We start from the raw sequence: 6,367 nt of genomic DNA on the forward strand, positions 1-6,367 counted from the left end.
GAAAGCTCCAACCTCTTTGCACAGATTTTGAGCCAAGACACAGATAATATAACATTTAAAAAGAGTAAGTTAATTAAATATGTGGATGATGATTTGCTCTTGGCTTCACCAGATGCCAAAACATGTCAAGAAGATAGTAAACATCTTCTTTTAGAATTACATAAAAGAGGTCATAAGATATCAAAAGGAAAAGTTCAGTGGTATCTTATGAAAGTGGAATATTTAGGGTTCATTTTAACTGCTGGTGCCCGTTATATTTCTCCTAAGTGCACTGAAAATATTCAAAAATTGAGTGATCCTACCACTAAAAAACACTTAAGAGCAATCTTAGGAGCAACAGGTTTTTGTAGACAATGGATCCCTTGCTATGGGGAAATTACTAAACCCCTTATAGCACTAACAAAAGGTTCAGTCCCCAAACCACTTAAATTAGAGCCAGAACACCAGTTAGCTCTGTCGAATCTAAAACAAGCTATCCTGTCTGCCCCTGCTCTAGGCAACCCAGATGATAACAAATAATTTACTTTATATGTACATGAGCGTAGAGGGGTAGCTTCAGGTGTTTTAACTCAAACTTTGGGACCTTATCAGCATCCAATTGCTTATTATTCAGCCCAGCTGGACCCAATAGCTGCAGGAGCACCACCATGTCTTAGAGGCATAGCTGCCACAGCTTTGTTAGTAACAAAAACTGTTGATCTAGTATTGGGATGCCCATTAACAACTATGTGCCCACATGAAGTAGAAGCATTACTGCCAAGACATAGAACACAGGCATTTTCTGATCAGAGAATTACAAGGTATGAAATAACCTTACTAAATAACGAGAATGTTACTTTAAAACACTGTACAACTCTTAATCCTGCCAACTTGCTTCCTGATTTACCAGTCTCAGAAGAACCATTACATAATTGTGAAACACTAGTGTCCATGGCTGAAAAGCCTCGAGACAATCTCCTGGACTCTCCTTTAGACAATCCAGATCTAGTCTTATTTACTCATGGTTCTTCTTTTATGAGGGATGGCATACGCTACACTGGAGCTGCTGTAGTCACAGAATTTGACACTGTATGGTCAGCTTCACTGCCCTCAAATCTAAGAGCTCAAGGTGCAGAACTCATAGCCCTAAAATATGCATGTATAATTGCCAAAGATAAAAAGGCAACAATTTATACAGATTCTAGATATGCATTTGGAATTTGTCATTCAGTGGTTATGTTATGGCTTCAGAGAGGATTTTTAACCTCAGCTGGAAAATCTATAGCTAATGCAAAAATTATTAATGAAGTTCTTTCTGCTCTCCAGCTACCAGAAGCCCTAGCTGTAGTTCATTGCTCTGCCCATACAGGTGGCACTGACTCTGTCTCTAGGGGAAACGACTGGGCAGATACTGCTGCAAAGCTAGCAGCTATAGAAGAGCCTTAATTAATTTTAACATTAACAACCACTGATGACTTAAATTTACCACTTTCCTATAATGAGAAGGAAGTAGAAAAATGGAAGCAAAAATTTAAAGCTAAATAGATGAATGGAGTATGGGTGTCCTTTGAAGGAAAACCCCTGCTCCCTAGAAACTTTTATCACCAAATTTGCCAATCCATTCATAAAAATGGTCATTTTGGTACCCAGGACATTATGGACTCTGTTAAAAGGATGTGGATAGCTCCTGGCATAATCACTATAGCCTCTAAAGTGTGTGCAGCTTGCCCTACCTGCCAAGCATATAACCAACATGCCTTTCATGGCAAGGCTTTTGGTGGGTGTCCTCTGGCTTACACACCTTTTGAGCACCTGCAAATTGATTTCATAACAATGCCAAAGGCTGGACAATATAAATTCTGTCTAGTCATAGTGGATCAACTGACTAGGTGGCCAGAAGCATTTCCTACTGCCTGAGCCACAGCGGCTTTTGTCGCCAAGGTGCTTTTAAAAGAAATCATTCCTCGTTTTGGCCTGCCTGCACGTATTTATTGGGACAGGGGAAGTCACTTTGCTGATTCAGTTTTATCTGAAATATATTCCTGTTTGGGGATAACTCCCAAATTCCATGTACCATATCACCCCCAGAGCTCAGGCCAAGTTGAAAGGATGAACAGAGAACTTAAATCTATGATTGGAAAATTGTGCACTGAGACACATCTGAAATGGCCTGACATCCTCCCTCTAGCTCTATTTTATCTTAGAAGCAGGCCCAGGGAAGATCTACACATCTCACCATATGAGATGCTCTTTGGACATCCCCCTATACAGGCTAAGTCTTTTTCTCCTGCATATACATTACTATTAGGAGGAGATACTTCTATTGCTTCCTATATACAGGAATTGCAACACAAACTGCATGAACTCCATGAATCTGGAAGTGCAGTACAAGCAGGACAAATGGACTTTTCGCTTCATGACCTGAACCCAGGAGACAAGGTATATATAAAGAATTTCCAGCACACTGGAGCAACTCAGCCTTCATGGGAAGGACCATTCCAAATATTATTAACCACTCCAACAGCTATAAAAATTGGAGAAAAGGACTCTTGGATTCATTGCTCACATGTAAAGAGAGCATCTTCTATTGAAACTGATTGACTGTTTCCTGTTACATCATGGGAGATAACAGTTCATAGGCAAATGGATGCTGTTTTTGGAATCACATTGTATTTTTTTTCTTTCTCCCTGAATTTATTTTTTAATTTTCTTATTGCTTTTCCTATTATCTTTTTTTTTTAATTTTAAACTCTTAACTTCTGTGTATTGACTTATAGGTGGAAGATTGGTAAGGGTAGGCAATGGGGGTCAAGTGACTTGCCTAGGGTCACACAGCTGGGAAGTGTCTGAGGCCGGGTTTGAACCTAGGACCTCCTGTCTCTAGGCCTGGCTCTCAATCCACTGAGCTACCCAGCTGCCCCCCCTATTATCTCTTTTTTAAAAATCAATTATCCTATTATCTTTTAATAGAATAATTGATTTTTTCCCTTTTTCTCATTTCTTGTACTTAAAGTACATATAATCACTATTAATCTTTTTATTTTTTTATTTTTTGCGGTGCTATAATTTTAATATATATATTTGCTGTAATATTACTGCTCACTCACAAGGCTTTAGACTTTGGGAACCTGCCATGTATTGTTAAATGTTATGGGACTGTGATTAATGCTTCTGTCTGATTCCAGGAGAAGGGAACACAAGAGCCATTAAAAGTGCTAAGAAGGCACAAAGTCATGAAGACCATCCAACCAATCCCAATGGGATTGATTAGAAAAACTGCACAGTGCCAAGGAGCACAAGGTCAAAAAAGACCATACAAATACAGGTAGGATTGAGGAATTCCCATGCCATTACTAAGGACTTGAACTCAGTGTAAGACTCAAAGTTGCGATGCTTAACATATGTTAAGATGTAGGACTCTTTGAACTATACTGCCAGTCAGGTACTGAAGATTGGCCATCATCCTGGCTCACCCATATATTCCTGAGAGTGAAGGTAAATCAGACCAGGGAATGATAGACACGTCCCTTGCATATAAATCTGGTCCTTTTTTCTCTTGTATAGAATGGCAACTTCCTGTAGTCTTGGCTGCCAATGGGTAAGTGCAGTATTACTGCATTTTGTTCTACAGACTAGTAGGATAGAAATTATATTAATTGGACCCTAATACAAGGGCCTATTATGAATTTATTTTTGTTTATTCAGAAATTTTATATACATAGATTTTGATATTTTGATTTGGCTTTTAAATGTTTTCTTTCTCCCAAAGTTTCATTTTTCTTCTATTTGATTTTCTTTTTATGTTTTTGTTTTTTCTTTTGAATTGACTCATACAACCCCATAACTCAAACATGTATCCTGAGCTGATCTGGGTATTTCTTTTTTAAATACTCTCTTCAGGGGGTGGGATTGTATTTTTATAAAATCCAAGATTTAATTTCTTCTTCAAAAAAAAAATTCTCAGGGAAAGAAGCTTGCTGACTCCTTAATCCAGAGAATGAACTGTTTGCAGAAAGATGCCTGAAGAATCTACATTGCATCAAAAGATCCAGAATGAACTTTGGGGTACAATTGATTGAACTGATGGGGTTTGAACAGTTACTTTGAATGTAAATTTTATGCCAATAGGGGACTGCCCCCAATTGGTTTCTTGTCAATGCGCCTAGCAAAACATTGGTTTTGCCTTCTCTCTCTTCCATTCCCCTCTTATCTCCAACTATTGTAGTTAGAAGACCTTTGTGGGTATAAGATGATTATGTAAAATGATCACTTGGGGTGACTAGGGACCCAAGGATCATCAGGGGGAATTGTGTAAATAGAATTAGCTCATCCTCATTCATTGTTAGACTCTAGACATCAGAAATAATGTCACCTTACCCAACTTAGTGGGGAGGGGAGATTAGTTACCCACATGTGACAATAAGTAACAAATCAAGAACAAGAGACTGCCCTTTGGGCAATCCAAAACAGTGTTGAGGCTGCCATTTGTCCACTGGAAATTGAAGGTGGATGCAGGAAGTGACAAAAGATGCTATCTCTCAAATATGCTGGTAACTTCCTGTGGAGGTTGTTGGCAATTTGAACTTTGGGTAGAAGTATCTCTGCTGAGACCTCAGACGGCTTCCCTCTGAATTGTCACATGGGTAAGTTGGGCTGACTTCCTTTCTCCTCCCTTGGAGTTTCTGGAGGCTCTACCCTCAAGGAGGCCTCTCTTATTGTAAAAGGCCTTGTGGCTAATAGCCTTGTTTGATTAAGTGCTCCTCTGCTGGGGCCTCTAAATCCTCATCCAGTCCAGACCTCTGGTTCGGGCCAGAGTTTATCTCTATTTCCCTACCTTCAACCTTCCTAATTATAAATGAACTTCCATAAAAGCCATCCTGACTTGGGTCTATTAATTTGGAATCATGTTGATCCGATTCCTGGCAACCATACCTTAAATATCTAGTTCCCCTCTTACACTTTTGAGCTTGGTGTGTTAACATTCGCCAAAAAACCAAGCATAACTTAGGTAGCGTGTCACTTTGAGGAAAAACATAATTTCACGATATTTATAGTTTAAATAACAAAAATGTATAATTGTAACACATAACTGTATTTAATAAACCAAAATAGGTAAACCACCTAGAATAGGTAGAATTGTCATCTATAGTGCACAGAGTGTCTACACTACAGTACAGCAAATGTTTCATCCTCAGCATGCAGCCCCATACTTCTCTGTATATGGCTGCATGTGGCCGTGTGTCATCAAAAATGGCTGCCTGTGTCAGTGCTGACACACATGTCATAGGTTTGCCATCACCACTATAAGACCTAAAAATACTTGAGCTCACAAAGAACTCAGTACCTCTTATCCTCTGCATTAAATAGTGAGAGATGTGAAAGAGCAGAAGCTGTGCCCAAGCTACTGGAACTACCTCAGCCTCATGAGCCAGTCAAGTCATTGCTGGTGCCATCTTGTCTCNGGGGCCTCTAAATCCTCATCCAGTCCAGACCTCTGGTTCAGGCCAGAGTTTATCTCTATTTCCCTACCTTCAACCTTCCTAATTATAAATAAACTTCCATAAAAGCCATCCTGACTTGGGTCTATTAATTTGGAATCATGTTGATCCGATTCCTGGCAACCATACCTTAAATATCTAGTTCCCCTCTTACACTTTTGAGCTTGGTGTGTTAACATTCGCCAAAAAACCAAGCATAACTTAGGTAGCGTGTCACTTTGAGGAAAAACATAATTTCATGATATTTATAGTTTAAATAACAAAAATGTATAATTGTAACACATAACTGTATTTAATAAACCAAAATAGGTAAACCACCTAGAATAGGTAGAATTGTCATCTATAGTGCACAGCGTGTCTACACTACAGTACAGCAAATGTTTCATCCTCAGCATGCAGCTCCATACTTCTCTGTATATGGCTGCATGTGGCCGTGTGTCATCAAAAATGGCTGCCTGTGTCAGTGCTGACACACATGTCATAGGTTTGCCATCACCACTATAAGACCTAAAAATACTTGAGCTCACAAAGAACTCAGTACCTCTTATCCTCTGGATTAAATAGTGAGAGATGTGAAAGAGCAGAAGCTGTGCCCAAGCTACTGGAACTACCTCAGCCTCATGAGCCAGTCAAGTCATTGCTGGTGCCATCTTGTCTCCGGGCCATCACCTTCTCAAAAGATAATGTGAGAAGAGGACAGAGGATCATTTGCCTGAAGGCAGTGGGCCAAGGCTACCATACACTACTGTCCCTCATGCCCTGGCCCCTGCCCACACTGTCCACACCCTTGGCTTCTTTTGGCAGCAGTGAAATTGGAGAAAAAAAGGAACCTTTGCCAAATGTAAGAGAGGACTGGGGCCCAGGCAACAGCCTTGTTGGAAACTTAGTGG

Source organism: Gracilinanus agilis, chromosome 4 (genome assembly GCF_016433145.1).
Source record: "Gracilinanus agilis isolate LMUSP501 chromosome 4, AgileGrace, whole genome shotgun sequence".
Taxonomy (NCBI): Eukaryota; Metazoa; Chordata; class Mammalia; order Didelphimorphia; family Didelphidae; genus Gracilinanus; species Gracilinanus agilis.